The sequence below is a fragment of the Manis pentadactyla genome, chromosome 3, assembly GCF_030020395.1.
Source record: "Manis pentadactyla isolate mManPen7 chromosome 3, mManPen7.hap1, whole genome shotgun sequence".
Lineage (NCBI taxonomy): Eukaryota > Metazoa > Chordata > Mammalia > Pholidota > Manidae > Manis > Manis pentadactyla.
The window spans coordinates 144,612,683-144,631,753 of record NC_080021.1 but is presented as its reverse complement, the minus strand read 5'-3'; the positions used below and the strand labels follow the sequence as shown (position 1 = coordinate 144,631,753).

The following is a 19,071-nucleotide window of genomic DNA, read 5'->3' as shown; positions in this document are numbered from 1 at the left end:
CTTAACAGTAATAGAATTCCCTAATTTGGATTTTATAGCCATTTCATTTCATGCAGATGCAAGGGTAGTGGTTTTGTTTTGTTTCTCTTTTGCGACTACTACCTGTGTTTATTGTTAATACTCCCGAACTTAAATGCCTATAATAATTTACAGTAATTTGTAATCTATTTATGTTTACTGTTCTTCTTTAATTGACAAATACTGCTGTTCTCAGTTCTTGGCTGTTGTTCCTATCAGGTGACCTTTAGAGGTTTAGGATGTGGATTGATTGAAGAGGGACTCTTTGTGCTCTGTTACTAGAAGGCCCCTTTGGACTCTTCGGAGTTTCCCTTTCCTGTCCTCCAGGTCCTCATCTTCTATGCCTATCCCCTCTCTAAATAAGAATGACTTAGTATCTTTAGCATAGAACAGATGGGGTAGTTGGGTAGGAGTCACAGGGGAATGAATGCTTGATTCCAGTGCTGTATCAATTTGGTGAGGATAACTTGAGGAATTAAGTTGAGCTCTGCATATCATGGTGACCTACACTTTTAGCATACCAAATCAGGGCCCATGGCTTGACGAAAGCATTTTGTGTCTATTTGTGAATCAATTTGAAAAGAATTAGACATAGAAATGAGATCTCATTTATTCTGCATTTCACAAGCCACCCTTTAGGTAAAATGAAAACAAAGCATGCTCCCAGGCTGTCCTGTAAATCCAGAATGCACTTACTAACAGCTCTTTGTGATAGGGGGCTTAGTCATTTTCAGGATCCCTCTTTCATTCACTTAGCTCTGTCAGTGCCACCCTGATTAGTCATTTTGCTTCTCTTTTCAACACAGTTCTCAGCTTTATGCTAGGGAGCTAAAGCGAGGTGAGAGAGATGGTGTTTTTTAGAATCCTAGACCAGCCACCTTGATCTGATTGGATCACAGGCTTCCTGGAAGGTGCTTAAAGCTGGGTATCTCTGGTAGCGTGGCAGTAACGGAATGCTATTTTATGCTCATTTTATTCTGCTGCCATATTTGATGGTCTATTAATTGCCACTGAAGTTTGTTTTAGATACTCTAATTAATGGGATTCTTCACTGTTTTTGCTCCCCAGGGCCTTTCTAGCAAAGGGCACAGCAGATAAAGTAAATAAATTACTGCTTTTGTTACCACTGAAACTATTCTGGTTCAGTAGTCTAACTCCTTGAATGTACTTTATTATTTTAAAAAATATGTAGGTAGAGAAAAAGCACCAACTAGGGATGTGGTAGAGAGAGCACTGCATTGACTGCGATTTAGGGAATCTGCCACCATTATCTGACCCTGGATGTGCTCTCCGTGTCGAGTTTCTCATCAGATTGCATGAGTGCTTGTGTTCTTCTAAACCTAGAGTTTAGAAGTATATTATATGATTAGCCCTCTGAAGTATTTTATTTAATATTTCAAAGCAGTATTTTCCTGTGTGAAAGCTTCAGTGAATTAGTTGGAGGCGGGCGTTACTCTCCTGTACATTCAGGTATTCTAAATGAAATGTTGGTGTTGCCTTGACATGTAAATCAAAAACTTGTTTGGTATTTTAATTTACTTGGTATATTTGAGCTACCCTCAGATTAATGTAAGAATGGTGGTTTTAGCCATGAATTGAACATTGGTGTAATGGAAGGAGAGTAGATTTGGAAATGGATAGATACAGGTTCAAATCACAATCCTTCATAGACTAGATAGATGACAGCACGTTGTTCAGTTTCTCCCAATTAGATTCTTTAAAATGATGATAACAACAGTAATAATATTACCTCGCAAAGTACCTGGCATCTCTTCAGTTCTCAGTAAATGCTCATATCATGTATTTAAAATGGTGTTCTGGCTAATTCAGAACACTGTATCCATGTGGAAAGTTCTAGTGCCAAAATTTCTGACATGTGAATGATTTTCTGTCCTTTGGAAAATACATCCACAGTGGAAATAATAGTAATCGGTAGACCGTTAGAGCATCTGTAACATGGGTTGTGGGCCAGGCCTTGGGTCTGTGTGCTTTCCATGCCTTGTCTTATTGTGGGGTATCCTTTCCTTTTCCTTCAAGATGTTAATTTTATTGCCTGTAAGTACTAGGCTATGATAACAGCAGGCACAAGATGACATGGTAGGAACTTTGAAAATTTTATTAGATTGATAATCGCAGGTCTTATATACTTGTATAGTTATTTCTTCACTGAGCTTTTTTGTAACACACTACTGTATTTTGAATTTATATGTAACCAGTGATGATTTAACTTCTAATTTTCTTTTTGAGAAACAAACTTAGATTGAGCCTATGCTATCCTAGCAGTTTTAAGATGTAAGCTTCCTCACAGCTATCCTGCTTCTGTGGAATTTTGTAGGCTTGTCATTAATTTCACGTTTGTATTGATGTGGTCCAATTAAGGGTGCTCTTTTGTGTATACAATCAGAAGTGGGCAGTGTAAGAGATTATTTAATTTACCAAATTCAAAAATTTTAGAATGAAAGTTAACTGAAATATTAACCTATCTGGTGCTTAGTAAAACTTTATCCTTCTCTTTTGAATGCCCATTTACATATAAAGGTAAGAATCAAACCCATAACTTGTTCACAAAGCACATAGTGAGTGATGCAGTTGCTATACAAGTACAGGGAACTATTTTATACTGTATGCAGTCTGTGTCTTTATAGAAATTAGTAGAAACTATGCAAACTATATTCTGAAATACATGAAATGAGGCAGAAAAGAAATTGGGTTTAGCTTGCTTATGTCCAGGGGTGATGAGCTTCATCAAGTATGTGAACCTCTCTGATGCTTAGAAACTGTTACTGTTTCTTCATGCTCCTGACTCTGTGAGCCTGATGTAGTAAGGCCAAACATAATGTGTAGGTTTCAGTCTATCTGTATCGTTTCGGTTAAACGTCCTTGTTTATGAGCAAAATGTCATTACAACCCTGACTTGGAAGCCACAGTGCACACCTTGTTCTAATCCTAGCTCCTCCTCTAATTAGCCACAGGACCTCGGACAAGTCCCTTCACTGCATCATTTTCTACATCTAAGAATTCAGATTCAATCTGGGGGAAATTAAGTATTGATGAATTAGAATGAGTCTGGATAGACTTCACACATGTGGTGAAAGGAACTTGCCATCTCCCAAGTATATTTTGTTTTTCATGTTTAGGTGTACAAATGAAAATAGCTTTCATATATTTGTTAGATTGTGATAAAAGGCTTGCTCCATGTAGGGTGCTGTAGTGAGGCAAAGGTCAATTGGATACAGACTCTTTCCTTGTTAAGGGACAGGGCATACATACTGAGAAGGTCAGAAGATCTGTGCCTTTCACATTATGGGGTATCAGAGTGTTTTCTCTTGGGAATTGAAGATGTAATGTCCACATTAAGGTGGCCCCCTTCTAAAGTTATATTACCTCATCTAGCCACCTAGCCACATTGCGTATAGAATTGGAAGTGGGCAATGTAAGAGATTTGGTGGGTAATTTATTAAGAAAGCTATGCTACAGATTTTCGAAAGATCCCTTAACTACCTCCTAGAAAGCATTTTATATATTACTTTCAGTCTTTTTTTTTTTTTTAATGACTCTTGGGTAGCATAAGAAAATGTTACTAAACGTCAAATCTTGGTTAGCCTAAACTTACCACTCACCTGCATCACAGGTAACCTGTTCTTGTACAGATATGTACAGATCTGGTGTCATAAAAAAGGCCCCCTTAGTGCAGCATAAGTTGATAATTAAAGTTTGAACCTGAAACACCACATTCCATTTTTTCTTTTTAAGTTAAAACATCTTAAAAGAGAGAGAAAGATAAAATAAATTTATAGACTCTTTTGATAATAGGCCAGCCCACATTCCTTATCTTCTACTTTGAAATCCAAAAAGCTCTTAAAACAGAGGTTTTTGTTTTTGTTTTTTTTTAGCATCTCATTTGGTAGCAAAATTGACTGGATTCACTATGGAAATATTAATGTTTGATTATGTGGTGTTATCCCAGGCTCTGCTACAGTAAATGTATCATACTGCCTTTCTCAAATTCCTAAAATACTCTATTCTAGAGCACATCTGGCCTCACAGGATTTCCTGACATGCACTCTTTAAGTGCAGTCTTAGAACTTGTATGCTTATCTAATCTTTGTAACTTTTCCATGGGCAAAATGCTTTGAGGGCAGAGACCTTGCCCTTTTCAGCTTTGAGCATTCCTGTCAGGGTGCCTGCCACAATAGTCATTTGTTATTATTCTTGAATAAATCAGTGAAGGGAGGGAAGGGTGTTCAGGCACCTCTAGCCAGTTCTCCTCTAAACCAGCCAGCCAGTACTTTCTAGGCCAGTGTACTAGGTACAACTTATACCACGAGACTGAGTTGACTGATCACCGAAGTTAACAGATGACAATTTATGACCTTTCCCTTGTCTTTCAAATCATGAAAATCAAAGTGTTCAAGCATCTCAGAGTGATGAAGTGACCCTTGGGCAGAATTTCAGATAATGCTGTGTACACCCTCACCTCTCCTCTCCTGTCTGGGGACCTGTTGAGTGTACCCTGAGGAGAGAATGCTGGAAATTTGATATGAGTGTTGTGGTGATACTCTTTAGATTATAAAAAATGTAGGAATACACCACATTCTCTTGCAGTTACATAGATGAGAGGGTGGGCAAATTATGGCCCACAGGCCAAATCCATTTCTTTCTTTTTCTGTGTTTTTTTGTAGCCTACAAGCTAACTGGTTTTTACCTTTCTTAAGAGTTACAAACAAAGAATATGCAGCAGAGACCTTATGTGGCCTGCAAAGCCTAGAATGATTTCCTAGGAAGCCCTTTATAGAAAAAGTTGTCCAGTCTTTAATACAGACCATTAATTTCCTCCCAGCTTACCCTTCTCTGTCTTTAGGATGAATTCTTTCCTTCTCAGTGTCTATCCTCCTTTGTCTTGAAGAGTGTACTGATAACAGAGTCATTCTTCTAGAGCTTAGGTAGTATTTCTTTTTCATGAAATGATGACCCTAAAAGATGCTTTTTATACCCTTTTAAAATCTGTTGAAGAGGAAATTTAAATGAAGATGAGATACAGAATTAAACTGAGCATAATACTAAAGTTGAGAGTTTTGGGGATACTCAAGTGTGAGAAGAACTAATTATAGAGTTTCTACAGTGTCCTAATTTTATGAAGGTATGTGTATTGGGTCCCTGTATCTTCAAAATTCCTTTCATTCACAAAATTATGTACACTTTGAATACTGAGAAGTATTTTTAAAATGCTGATTTGGGAAAATATTCGTTGCTCTTTAAGGAAATTACTTTTTTAAATAGTGATACATACCTAATGATATAATCCTGGAATATCAGTGTAATTTAGGATTCATACTATGAGCCATTCCATTTTTTTCTAAGTCATTTCAGTTATACCAATATATAGTTTTTTATATCTTGCCTTTTTACTCCGTGAATTGGCAAAGTGTGAGTAATCTCACTGACCATGTCATATTCTCCTTGTTTTGTGTCAGTGTTAGTGAAAATCAGTTGAGCCCCGGAGTCAGAAGGCCTGTATTCTACTACCAGCTTCACTTCTCTCTAGCTGTGTGACCTTAAGCAGTCGCTTACTCTCACTAGAATTCTGTTTGCTCATCACTAACTTGGTAGTGAGAATACTAGCCTAACAAAGTTTTGGGGAAGGCAGAAACGGCGATATATGTGGAAATGATTGGAAAATTAGAGTGTTTTCCAAATACCATTTGGTATTGGTGACACAATGATGAATTTATGATAGTTTACCATTTATGCATATGTTGATTCATTTCTTAAGGTGTTAGAAGTCATAAGGCTCAGATCCAGAAAGGAATGAGCATGCTTTTTAATTTACATTATTTTCATTTATTCCTAATAAGGCTTAAAAGGGGGAAGGGGCACTTACTCCTATAGTGCTTAATCTCATTTAAATGGTTATATCAGTAAGCATTTACTGTATAATAAACCTTTCTAAAACTTAGTGATATAAAATGAAAGCTATTTGTTATATCTCCTTAGTCTTCTGTCCACTATGGGGGAAGTCCTTCTAATTGGGCTGGCATGAATGACTTTTGGCTGAATTTGCTCATGTGTCTGCCATCAGCAGAGTAGCCTAGAAGGTCTTCAGCTCAGGTCATCTGGCTCTCTAGCAGGCTAGCCAAGCCTTGTTCTTTTGACAGTCCAAGAAAGCGTTTTTGCTTCAAATTTGCTGCCTTCTATACCCTTGGCCAAAGCAACTCATATGACCAAGTCTAGCATCAATATGGCAGGACACTGCCAAGTACAGATACAGGGAGGTGTACAAACTTGTGGCCACTACGGCTATCAATCTACTTGGTGGTCTTAGAGGCTAAGGACAGTTTTCCCAAGTGGGAACTGGATTGTAGCCAGGCATGTGAGTCACGGTGTTCCTGTGTTCTTGCAAAACCTTGCATAATTTCAGTGCCTACACACTCCCATTCCTCATCACTATGTGAGAGCCTTGGCAGCCTCACAATCTGACGGATTTGCGAGAGTAGCCCACGCCCAAATATGCACTTCTCGTGTTTTAAATAATACATTGTATATTGTTTCCAGGACAACTTTGATGAATTGTCAGCTTTCTCTAGGTTCCAAACCCACATAAGAAGCATTGTTATCCTATCCCTGCTGGGTAATTTGTATACTACAGTGGTTTGTTTGGAAACATGCCTGTTGTTCTTTAAAATATGCTTAATGCTAGATTAGAGAACAGATTTTTTTTTTCTGTTTATGCAAGCTCATTTCTAAAGCATTTAAATAAAGAGCTTGGGCATGTATGGTATTTAAAAACCCTTCACATGATGTTTTTAAAACAGATCAATTTCAGCATTAAAATATTAGGAATTCAGCCAAGGAAAATTCAACTTGGATTGTATAGCTGTAATGATAATGTATTATAACCATCTTCTTTGAAAGAGATTGTACCAGCAGAGTTGAACCTGGTGCATTACATAATTTAAGAGTGTTTGCCAGAACACTGTTTTAGGGGGATTATTCGAGTCCTTCCTAAACAAGTGAAAAATGAAAGATGGATTTTATTATGAGGTACTTAAGTCACAAGAATAGTCATCATAAAATATCTAAAGATAACTCATTCGAATTGAACAGAAGGTCATATGTCTGAGTATCAGTTATCACACTTAACTACTTGGCAGAATCTTGAGATGTAAGAGAGCATGATTTCTGTTTTTCAGCTACTTTGGCTTGAATTAAAAATTGCTTCTTACTTACCCCAAAAGTATTTTGAAGTCAGAAGTCAATCCATGATTGAGACTGCATTGATTTCAGATACTGACTGCCAAGTAATTAAGAAAAATTTTTTATGTATATCAAACACATCATTTAGGCAGATGATTAATCTTTAAAAAACTGTGTTTTAAAGGAGAAAGTTCATGCACTCTTAGTTTGTGCTCCACCAAGTAGCGCTGGGTCTCAAGGGACCATACATTCTGTGAGGAGCGGTCTCCACACCTGTCACATCTTTGCTGCTGCTGCCCTCACTCATTCAAGGTCTGGTGTCAGAGGATGGTTTGGAGGGTCAGGTTCATCATTTTGCATTACAAATACTATGCCTATGGAGAAGTGCTACAGGTTGAATTTCTTAATACTTTCAAAGGTGGAGATGAGGCAAGACTCAAAAGAAATAAGTGGTTGGGGGAACTTTTATTTAAAAAGCCTCTACCTTGATAGTGAGGTCACATGGATGTGGTGGGAAAGTCACCTAGAAGGAATAGTTCCTGAGACACTTCAGTAAAACTGGGGGTGGGGACACTGAGAGAGGAACTGGAGCCATGCTGCCCCAGACTGGGTGATGTCAAGGATTGCCTGCACCTGTCACAGGCGTGAGGCAAGAAGGGATCGTGGCCTTGCTGACACCTTGTTCTCCAACTTGTGAGGCCGCCAAGGCTCTCATACAGAGCTGGAGGAGAAGAAATTGCTGTTGCTTTAAGCCACCTGGTTTGTGAGAGTTTGTTCTGGCAGGCCTAGGAAACTAAAGCTCCCAAGGGTTAACGTTTATCTGTCAGTTTTGTTTCATCAGCGTGGTAACTGCTGTATGATGATAAGTACAGTGAACATCTACATAGAAGCCACAAAACAGTTACATGTTGAATGTTTTCAAAATTTTGTTACTCAGTGTCTAGCCAAGTCTGGGCACTGCACTTAGGCTCTGGGGATGCAGTGGTGAAAAGGACAAAGAAATGTCTCCCCTCATGGAATTCCCATGTCACTGGGGAGACTCGCGTTCATCAGATGATTCATAATTCTGATGAAATTTGCTCCAGTGACTTTCATGTAGCTTTTATTCTTGTTCCCTTTTTTTCAATCATCTGGAACCCTAGTTGACTTTTAGATCAGCCTTAGGGGAGGCACTAGGCCTGCCCATTCTTCTCAGTTCCTCGTGGGTTAGTCTGGCCACATCCAGTTTTGCAGAAGATGTGCTTGCATCCTTTCTAGTCATGGATGGGCTTTGTGGGTGCTTGTCTCCCTCTCCTTCTAAAAAAGTACCATGAAGCCCTCATAGCTTTTCCTTCTCTGAGTTTGTTTTAACACATCTTAATGTCCTTTTCATCTTTTCATTATACTTACAAACTTTTAAAGTTTTCACTTCATGGTTTGATCGAGTCTTGCCCTAAGTTAGATTTGAACCCAAATCTGTCAGACCAAGTGAAGCAAGCCCCTTTTTCATTCCCTTGACCCCTTTTGTGTCCTCTTTTAGTCATGATGCCTTGCTGCTCTATATAGGGTGGTTTCTTTTCCCAGAATGTAGGCATCATTTCCCGTGCCTCTTATAAAATCAGATTGACTTCTAGTATCTGCCCTGTTAGCTTGCCTGAGTGTCTTCAACCCTCAGGATTCTGATTTCTTCCTGTGTAAAAAGTGAGGAGGCTGAGATAGGAGCTTCCAAACTTTCAGTGAGTATCAGAAGCACACATGTTGGTTAAAATGCATTTTCTGATTCAGTAGGTATGTGGCAGGGTCTGAGATGCTGCCTTTCTAACAAGCTCTCGGGAGAGCCTAGTGCTGCTGGATGGTGGGCCATACTTTCAGCGGTGAGTGACAGATATTTCTCCATCCCTCCCAGCTAAAGATGAGACCTTTCCTGCCTTGTTCAGTAGAGCCTGTTGGTAGCTGGGAGCTTCCCAGTGAGCAGGCCAACCCCTGGTCTTCACAGTCCAATATTCTTTCCATGCCTGTGCACACTGTTCCAGTGGAAAGGGGCAGAATGTGCCTGGAGCCATCTGATAGGGCTTGAAAGGATTCGCTGTCTGCAGTTCTTGTTTTATAGTTTGGCCCATGTTTTGTTTCTCAGAGTGAAACTAAGCCTACTGTCTGATGCATAATCAGCATTAGCCTTCAGGTTACGTGGTTCTTGTCGCTATTTGCCGTGGGTTTCCCCTCCTCCTTCATCTCACAGTAATGGTAGATTTATGACCGTCCTCATAACTGTGATTAAATGTCTCAATTCTTTACCCTTATGTGGTGTTCTTGGCCACTTAGTTACACTACATTAAGTGGTATGTTGTGCTGTCAGTGCAGTTGGATTGCATTGTGGATAGCATCTTTGTATATTTTGTGTTCCTATCATACGATTTGAGCGTACAAAGTGCTGAGCATGCATAAATGTGCTTTAAAAAATTATTTCTTTGTTACTGTTTAGTTGAACTGATGGTGACACTAAACATCAAGACTTTGATGTTTTATACGGCATTCTTCCCCAATAATTAACTACACTAATGAAGTTAATTAGTGGGGAAGAATGCCGTATAAAACATCAAAGTCTTGATGTTTAATCCCAGCTTAAAAAAGAACTTTTATATTCTTCGATTGCCAAACACATTCCAATTAGCTGAAGGAAGGTCAAAAATTCTGTTTTCCCTCTTCTAGTCTTCAAAGCTTTTCCTGGCTCTTTTCTGCTTGACCACTGGTTACTTGAGCCTGAGTGTTAATCTAGACAAGCTGACAGTGGCATGTGGTGGGTGAACATCTTCCCACAAGCTACAAACCAGCAGAACTAGGGCAGGTTTTGCAAAAGGCAGTGAAAGCTTCTCCTGTAACGTGTGACGGGGAAAATGGAACTCACAGAAATGGGTATTTGTTTTTCTTTTGTACCCTCTAATTTTATTGTTAGTTTAGAGCCACTCCATTTTCCTATATGTTGCCTTTCTGAGCCACTTCTCTAATGTCTGGTAGGTATTTTTCCTTATTGAGCTCAGACTGTAGAGCAGAGGAAATATATATGGCATAGCATGTAGTGGGGACCCACCAAAGTTGATTTCAAGAATTCTTAAATGACCAGTAGTTAAGCTACAAGAACAATAAGAACTCCTCAGGTCATTTCCCTGTGGCGTATGTTAGATCATTTTTTACTGTTTTTTTCTTTTTTTTTAAAATCAAGCAGGGTTTACAATAGCAGTAATGTAATTCAGATAAGCAATTACTGTAATTGACCTTGGCGATGCATAGCCTTGGCTTTTACCATAGTTTGCTTAATACCTGCGGATGGCCAATTATCTCATAATGCTCACTTTATTGAGATTATTGTTTTAATTATGGCACTCAAAATACATCACTGTCAGCATTGTCGAGTCACGTATATAAACACCACATTCAGATATTCAGGAATGTATGAAGAGCATCTAGTCTCACCTTTGACATTTGAGTTTTTTCTTTCTCTCAAACTCCAAACTATGATTTTGAAATGCATCACTTCTTACCATTTAAATGTGGTTCATCCTGATGAGAAGAGCCACAGGGAGATAAAGTTCAGGCTGCTGTTATACCTTTGAATTAATTTGCTCTCTGGAAGGGCCAGAAGTGGCTTGGTACCAGTAAGTAGGTGGTTCTAGTCGAGTAGCTCTTACTGACAGCTGTAAAAGTAGCTGCCGATGATCTGAGTATGCTGTAGGGCAGAGATTCCTGACTCAAGAATCTCTTGGGGGCTTTGAGGGTGGCCCAGGCCTGCCCCTGTGGAGAGTCAGACTTACTGCTCCAGAGGAAATATGTATGGCCCAAGAGGCCTTTTTTTTTTCTTAGAGCTCCACAGGTGACTCATGTGGCATTGAGAACCACTGCCCTGTCCCTGAGTTGTTTGCTTCCTGCCAGCAGGTCTCATCCTGGCTCCTGAATTCCGAGGAAAGGACACCTTTTGGGGTCTTTGCTACTCCTGTGCCTTACTCTCCTTTCCTCCCAGACTTAGCCTAGCTTCCTCACATGGCTGAACTTGCCTTAGTCCGGGTTTGGACCCTGGCAGTTTAGAAATGGTAGGTCTTCTTTGCGGTGCTTGGCCACCTCTCCCATGGCAAGTCTCAGTGGATAACCCCATCTTTCTGGAACACCTCACTGTACTCTTATAATTGTTTTTTTTGTTGATCACAGGAGTATGTCTTACCTTCTTCCTTCCTGAAGTTTGAGTAAGGATCAGCATTTATTCTTTAGCATCTACCACTTTGCTGAATGTAATTCTGGTTGATTAGGTCGGCTATTTCCCCACTTCTGTCATGCCCTGTAGAATGCCATTCACATGCACCATGCAGTCCCATAAACCCCTTAGGTTCGGGGCATTCTTGAGGAATAGCTCAAACTCCTACCCTTTCTTGTTCCAGTATGAGCCTGGATCAGATTGCAGATGCATGAAGATATTAGTAGGTTGACAAACTTGATTCCATTCTTATCATATGTATACGTACATACCTGCACACACCTAGGAGTACATGGATACTTAGTGTGCACAGGCACACATATACATTTGCAGGAAGTAATCACTGGATTATATCTCTACATCTCTCTCAAATCCATCCTCTTCACTCCTTCTCCAGACCCCCTAGACCCAGCCAATAGTTTTGGTAAAGCAGGGACACCAAGAGTGATGAAAGCTTGGTTTTGATGATCTGATTCAGAATTCTGCAATTTTAGTTTCAGCATACATTTAAGGTTTATATTGTACACTTAGTATTGTGTATATTTTTTAATTACCAATGGTGAGGTAGGCAACATAAGTCTTCTCTGTTCTTTAATGTTTCTAAAAGTCCTCACTCTGACTCCAGCCCTCTCTCTAGCATTGAACTTTTCAAAGATCTCCTGAACGATTTTTAGAATGTGTGTCACCTCACCACTTGGCTTCAATGGCACTTAGATGTCACCATGGCCCGCTGGCCTTGTGCAGCCCTGCTCTCCCTCCACAGCAGACACCCAGCCTCTCTGTGCCCAGCATTGCTGCAGGCTTTCCTCCTCATCGGGGTCTCTATCTGTAGCATTCTCTCCTGGTACTTCACACGGTTGATTCCAGCCTTTGCTTCCTGCGTCAGCCTGAATGTTGTCTCTTGAAGAGGCCATCCCTGCCTGCCCTGTCACTAGTTAGTCTCAGTCTTAGCATCCTGTTTATCTCTTTGGTAACATACTGTCATTTGCACTTACCATTAAGGTTTCCCTAATTTATTACACTAATTTTATTTTTGTGTGTCCCCTTACAAGAACAAGTGCTCCGTAAGGGTAGGGTCCTTGCTCACCCTTTTAATTCTGTTCTGAGTCAGTGCCTTAGGGCCCTGCAGGGTGCCTGCTACAAGCTGGTTGGTACTTGTTCAGTAACTAACTAATGATATTCAGTTGTTAACAAGGGGGAGACATTCTGTGTTCCGACCCCGTCAGTCCTGACATCCCACTCACTTGAGTGTCATCGTCAAGTTCCATTGAAGCTGGGCCTGGAAGTCTAGTCTTCACTCTGTCACCCAAACTCCAGGTCATGCTAAGTAGTGTGTTTGCTGTGAATTCTACAAATAAGGAAAAAGAACAGAGCTTATTAAGAGGGTACCAGCCAAGAGGGCAGGTATGTGCCCAGACTGGAGACTATGCCGTCTCGAATATGAATCTGGAACAGCAGAGTGCCTTTTACCCAGGCTTCAAGGTAATGAGGAACTGCCCACTACCGTCTTTTAAAGGAAAGCAAAGAGGAGACACTCACAGCAGCTCGGGGTAGCTGCCGCCGCCAGGATCAAGGGCTGGCAAAGGCTTAGCCTTACCTTCTAAGGGAGGTTGCAGAAATGAGCATGAAAGAAAGGGCAGTGTGCCGGTCCCTTCAGGTGGATCTTGGTTAATCTCCATGGCAGTCCTGTAGGACAAAGAGCCATACTTCCATTTTATAGTAGGAAAATTGAGGCCTTGAAAGGTTAGTTTGCCAGAATCACACAGCTAATAAATGCTGGAATTGAAATTTAAGACCAGAGCCCTCTCTCTCGAGCCAATAATTGTTCTAGTCTACTCCCTCCCCTTGTATTCCACAGTGCTGTAAGACTGCGCTTTGTGTCTGCAGTGTCTAGCACATGGCCAACACAAAGTGTCTATTCAGCTAAAGTGGTAGGATTTGACTGGCATCGCAACATGAGACTGCTTACAGAGTCTTTGTTGTTCTTCAGATAGAGGAGTAAAGCTTCCTTTTTCCATCCTCCAGCTAGTATTGATAGCACTTCTGCAAAATCACCCTCTGCCTCCAGTGGTCTGCCTCCAGTGGCTCTCCCCAGGCTGCTCATGGCCTCTCTTACCCATTCTCCATTCCCAGTACAAGGAAGTCTGTGGCTGTGTGTTTCAGCAAAATTTGTCAATGGTGCCAAGGTCTCTGACTCAGCATGTGATTAATCCCATGCTCCTGGATGCTTTCATGCACACATTAGGTGATGGGGTCTTCTGTGTCTAGAGTCCTGGGCCCTTCATGCTTATAAACTAGAAGACCAGCAAGATGATAGACTATTTGTTGTGTTAGCAGAGGTCTGCCCTGTGATGGGGTGTGTGTGTGCACATGTGAAGAGACAGACAGGCAGATGGAGGGGAGACACCCATACCTCGGAAGTCAGACCTACACTTGGAGTTATTTTTATCTCCATTCATTCAGCAAACACTCAACCATCCTTACAATGCATAGTGCAGGATTCCTTCAATTCTGTTTGGTATTAAATAGCAAAAGTTTACCACAGAGCTGGTGCTCTCCTTTTCAATAAAATAGTGCTTGATCGAATGGTATTCACCTCATTTCTCAGTGTTGTGGGTGAGAGTGTTTCCGCCCAGTCCATTTTCAGCATGCTGCTATTACTGCGCCATTTAGCACTAGGCCAGATTGCAGTTGGCTTCATTCAGTTCTGTTTACATGAGTAGCGTTGTAGTGATTAAATGTCACCGGGTACACTGAGTATACAAAAGTAATTAACCTAAAAGGACATGCAAGAATAAGGGTCAACAAACTCTTTAGCCTGTAGTGCTACCGGCAGGACTAAGTATTGACAGAGGTATTGCTGGCAGGGCAGGGGCCGGGCGAGGGGAGGGGGTGTGGGGTGAGGAGTGGAGAAGTAAAAGGGAGAGAAGAGAGGAAGGGTCAGAGAAGCAGGACAGACAGACCTGCCCTCACAGTTGTTTGGGATGGCCAGTAGACATTTTCTGTGTTCCCTTATAATTTAGCTCTCTGACCTATGGTCCTTGGAGGGGATGGAGGGTGGTATTAGACCATGACCTGACTCTCCTCTCAGCAGTTCAGCCCTGGTTAGTGGAATACTGATATCTGGTTAGACCAGAGTAATTTTAGCAAGCTCTTGGTGGATCAACCTATTCTTCCAGGGTTTTATGTACTTTGTCAACCCTTACATCTAGTTGTCAAGTGAAATCTGCTTGAAGTCATTTTTTTTGGAATGATTAGAAATTGTATCTCTTCAGTATCTGTGTCTCCTTTGTTTTCATTCCCCAGTATCCTGAAGTCACTTTTTTAAGCTGATTGATAATAATGCCTTATGTTGCTTTACATACTAAAAATTTACTTAAAACTCTACATAATTGTCTATGACTTAAACATCAACCAATGTAAAGCTCTTTTTTAAAAAAGTATTCAATCTGCCTACCCTATATTTGGCTCTCTTTTTTATTTTTCATCACCTTTGTGTGGTGACGTACTATCCAGAAAAAACATGGGAATACTGAGGATTTTTTTCCTTTTTCCACAAACCTCCTTGGGAGATAACCATTTCAAGGAGCTCCCCAGGGCTCACTGTCCTCTGAGTGAGCTGCCCCAGACCAGCTGTTGCTCTGGCAGCATTCTCAATGCGGGAGGTCTGTCAGGAAGGGCTCACTTACATCTGCCTTTTCAGTGGTCAGACTCTAGTAACATGTGTTTCTCTCTGGCCACAGACCAGTGATGAGTACATGATGAGAGACGAGGAGGGGAGAGAACCAGTTGAAAAATGTGCCCCTTCTGTTGAAGATTTCTCTCTTTTAGAATAAGAAAAAATTGGTGGCCTTTGATATACTTAAGTAACAACAAATATTTCTTGCATGTACACCTAGAGGTTGAGCCTGGTGCTGACCTTGGAGGAGGGGCCTGTGCCTTTGATTGGTGAGGGAGCAAATGGGGAAAAGGCCCCACTTTTGAGCCTCTTCTCCACCTGAACCATTCTGACCTCTGATTCTATTTTATTTTTTGCACTGCTTCCTCATAATATCTTTGCAGCATTGCCCTGAAAATTGTCTTGTCGCTGTATCACTTTCTAAGTGACCACTTTTGAAAGCTGCCTTTCTCCTTTAGTGTGCCTTCATGCACCTGCATGTGTGCACACACACACACGTGCAGCTATTAATGAATGTTTTATTAATTAATGGACACTTATATTAATGGATGTTGATTCCTGTTGTGATTTCAAGAACTTTTAGATCTGTGTCATCTAATATGGTAGCCAGAAGCCACATGTGGCTCTTCTGTGACAGTTTGTATCCAACTGCAGAGAATACAGAGAAATACTGTACACAGTAGTACATGACCTTTAGCAATGCATATCTCTACTCTCAGTGTAATGAAAATAGTCTGGGAACCAGCAAGATGTATGCACAAGGATTGAAATACACATAGAGGAAGGTCTGTTCTTGTTCATTTGTGCAGCAGCCGCTGATTGAGGCACCACACCCAGTGCTGCATGGTCTCTGCCTTTGTGGGACTTCTAGTCAAGTGAAAAGACAAGCAAATAATCAGAGTAATGGCCATGATTCAATGCTAGGAAGGAAGTAAACAAGAAGCAATGGTAGAGATGTCCAGGAGAGATCACCTTGGATAGCATCACTGAGAAGACCTTCCTAAGCAAGTGGCATTTAAGCTGAGACATAAAAGGTTAAAAGATGCTATCCACTTAGAATTCTCAGCAGAAGTCTGCACTGAAGGATGCAAGAGTATGGGGTGTCCAGTGCTCTCAGGAGACTTTGAACTGAGATTGGAGATTTGGGGCAGCGGCCAGATTAGGCCTGTACTTTTGTAAAGTGCCAGGCACTTGTATTAATGTATGCTGATTCCTGTTGTGATTTCAAGAACTTTAGACTGTGTCATCTAATATGGTAGCCACCAGCCACACGTGGCTCTTCAGCACTGGAAATATAGCCAGTCCAAACTGAGATGTACTATAAGTATAAAATGCATACCAGATTTTAAAGAGCTAGTATTTTAAAAAAGAATGTAAAATGTCTCATTAATAATTTTGATAGTGATTATATGCTGACATGGTATTTTTGGATCCACTGTGTTACATAAATATGATTAAAAGTAATGTTACCTGTTTTTCATTGTTTAAAAATCTGGCTACCAGAAAAATTTACATACATGGCTTGCATTCTATTTCTGCTTTTTAGTTTCATTATAGAGTATAACTTACATCAACATTTTCATGAACAACCTTAAGACCAAATTGGCTAAGTGATCACTGAAACTATTTTACCCTTTTGAGGTGGTATGAAGACCTGGAATTTCTGATTAAGCTACTTTAAAACTGTTAGGCAGCCTTTCTTTAAATTGATATGTCATTTTCTTCTATATACCTGCCCAGCTACTCTCCAATATTGTATAGAGTATATTTGCATACATAATGCATAAGAATATGTATGAGGCTCTGTGGAATTAACACTCTTTGGAAGAAAAAAATGTTTAGCCTTTCAAATAGATTAAAACAGTATACTGGAAAAAATAGCAACATGGAAAGACTTTCCCAGTAAATTTTAGTAGTTACTAAAATGAGGATTCTAGTCCATTAAGGTATATCTTGCTGAGTCACTTATTTTCGCTGAGCAACCACCCTACTTAGCTTCTTTCAAAGCAGCTGTTACAAGTATGTTGATGTGTGGTTCAGAAACAGAGCACAATACATGAATAGGTCTAAAGCCAGTTCACCTTCCCAGAAAATTCAGCAGGGAATTTGTGCCAGTACCCCGCTTTTGTTTTCAGGGCAATCAAACTCATGTACTGCATCACATTTTCCAGTAAGACTTAGTAACATTGATTATATGGCAGTAAGTGGATGAATGATACAGGACATATTTTATAGGCCCTGTACTGGAAAAAAGAATCCCAGAAGAAGTGGCAGGTGCATGTGACTATACATAGTATCTACAAACAAGATTTATTGAACCTCTTAATGAGGGGAAGGTATTGTTGGTGGAGGACAAATGCACATGGCAGGTTTTGCAAACTTTGAGGAGGTCCGTTGGACTGAAGGGCATGAAATAGCTTTGGAGTGATTAAACAGTTAAAAAGGTGACTTCTATGCAGTATTTGTTGACTCACTTCTCCATCAATGGTGAAGGATATACTTGTCCCCTCTTCGTCTCCCAGTTAATTCCTCATGTAACCCACAGTGTAGACCACATGCAGACAGAGTTTCAAGAGAGCAAAGCTCAGGTGCTTACACAAGAACCAAATCTCTGTCTTTGGTGTCAGAACATCATATTCCATCAGCTCAGCTCGCCAGCCAAAGTAGTTGTGTTTAATGAAATTTCTGGGGTGGTGCCAACAGCTTTATTCCAGGAAGAGGAAATAACATTCAAGAAACCCCAAGAGGACATTAAGATAATGTTCTAATTTAAAATCAATTTTATTGATACCTTATAAATTATTACAGCATTTTATCCTGACCAAGTAATATATATTGCTGAAGCCACGGAAACAAAACATGAATGACTGAATCCTGAAGAGCTGTATATTACACCACATGAAGGAAATAATATGTAGGATTTTTGTATTCTAAATATCTTTAACTCATGGAGTCTTACTGTAGGGTAAGATGTATATTTCATTCATCTTTGTAGTTCTGTATTTAGTGGGTATTTGGTAAGTGCTTGTTAAATGAATCCATGATTGGACTAAGAGCGCGTGGTGGTGGTTTCCACATTACTCGAAGAGGAATGGCTCTTCAGAATGCTAGACACTGTGCTTCCCAGTATGCACTCCTCTGATCCTCACAGCAACCTTCTAGGGAAGTACTCCCTATTATCCTTGTTTTACCCACTTGGGAAATGGAAGTTAGAGAGGTTCATTAACTTGTCCAAGTCACACAGCAAATGGTACAGCCTGATGTTGAATCTGGGGCTGTCTCTGACTCTAGTACCCATACTTGGCCATTGTGGACCCTGCCTCTCTTCATCTTTGCTCTGTCAGTTCCTGTGGCTTGATGGAATTTTGATTATCTGCAAAAGAAACTTATCTTGACCCAAGTTTCTGTTACAGGAGAGAAGCAGAAACACAACAATAGAACATTGTAAAGAACATGTTCATGAAATGTTATATTGAAGGTGAAACATTTTTAAGAACAAACTCATTACTTTTATATGGAGATTATATTAAATCTTGTTTTAATAAAGGCAGGTCTTCAGAAAGTCCCAGTCATTTTTGAAGGTGAATTTTGATTTATGCTAATTTGAAAAAAGCAAGTTCTGGAAGGGTTATATACAGATTGTGTTTTTAATGACTTCCTTAATCAAGCAGGTTATTTTTTTAAAAAAATCTTATTGTAATGAGGAGTAAAGTGACACCAGTGACTGGCTCAGAGCCCTACTATATTCAGGTTTTTCACCACCAGCATGCTCCAAATTTTAAGGTAATTTACATAAATTTGCGTGTATTATGATTCAGTTTGTAAGACATGTACATTTTGGCCAAATAATTTTCACTTTTTAACTTTTCCTAACTGAAGATTCTTCTCTTCTCTCCTGGTTGTTTCTTTACAAATGAAATAATAAATGTTAAAATGTTTTATTAGTTATAAAGAGCTC

General features: G+C 40.1%; 1 protein-coding gene across 10 annotated transcripts in view; it reads left to right on the top strand.

Annotated features, from left to right (window-relative positions):
• TLE4 (TLE family member 4, transcriptional corepressor) overlaps window positions 1–19,071 on the top strand; it is a 136,079-nt gene that overhangs the window by 91,893 nt on the left and 25,115 nt on the right. The gene's annotated exons all lie outside the window — the stretch shown is intronic.